This window comes from Galeopterus variegatus, unplaced genomic scaffold (genome assembly GCF_000696425.1).
Source record: "Galeopterus variegatus unplaced genomic scaffold, G_variegatus-3.0.2 Scaffold1873, whole genome shotgun sequence".
In the NCBI taxonomy this organism is placed as follows: Eukaryota; Metazoa; Chordata; class Mammalia; order Dermoptera; family Cynocephalidae; genus Galeopterus; species Galeopterus variegatus.
This window is the reverse complement of record NW_007727984.1, coordinates 309,245-310,246: the sequence shown is the minus strand read 5'-3', so window position 1 is coordinate 310,246 and position 1,002 is coordinate 309,245. Positions and strand designations below refer to the sequence as shown.

The following is a 1,002-nucleotide window of genomic DNA, read 5'->3' as shown; positions in this document are numbered from 1 at the left end:
GCAATTTCCTTTTGATTCTATACACACCAAACAACCATCTGATTGCTTTTGATTTCTTGATACCTAGGGAATTCAAAGATACTATGCTAACAAGTAGAAAGGTGTTTTCCAGTCACAGAAAAAGAATACACCCAACTGTAAATTAATAAATTGGTCTTCTCGCACAGGTCAGATACATTTAAGTTTACATAATATGAGCTAGTGTATTCAGTACCTGATTACACCTGTATAAACTATCATTTAAAAGCTGCAGATTAAAGGACAGAACACACACTTTAGACACACTCAATAAATATCTGCAGAATGAATGAATAATGTGAGATTTACCCTTCTTCATGTTAGCAAAAAGGTTTTATGCATGCCAATGAAAAAAGCCAAAGGAAATACATCTCCTTTCAGGGGAACTCCTTAGGGTGGTGTGAGGAACACACTAATAATCCCACAAAGGCAAATCTCTGACATCTGACTTCATAAATACAAAGTACTCTGTCCACAGTGAAACCAGCAGAGTAAACAGAAGACTGAATACAGCCCATAGAAACCACAAGTTGAAAGCCTGAAAAGCATAATAAAAAGTTATACTGCTTCTCAAATCAATAGGACAAACTGCTAGCAGGAAGAAGCCACACTAAAAAAATCTATAAAATATATAATTGGAATGTACTCTCAAAACACAGGGTGACATCATAATGACAACTACTATAAAGCAGTAACAACCATATGGAATAATCTGACAGGTGTGCTAAGCAGGCAGAGTAATATGCCCCAAAGATATGCTATTTTCATTTACACTTCCATGGAACAAAAAAGAAATTGAAGTAAAAACTTTCAAATTATACTTACTGATATACTGATACGGGTGCCTTGGAAGGAAAGTTTCTGAGAAAGTTAACTCTTTAAAAAAACATTGTGAAGACTATATGATATTGTTGAAATTTTTAAAAGTATCTTTAAATACTTATAATCCCACCAAATACAAATATTTTTATTTTTGCTTTATCC

The 1,002-nt window shown here is 33.4% G+C and overlaps 1 protein-coding gene across 1 annotated transcript in view; it reads right to left on the bottom strand.

The window, feature by feature from the left end:
- RNF115 (ring finger protein 115) overlaps window positions 1-1,002 on the bottom strand; it is a 102,959-nt gene that overhangs the window by 26,165 nt on the left and 75,792 nt on the right. The gene's annotated exons all lie outside the window — the stretch shown is intronic.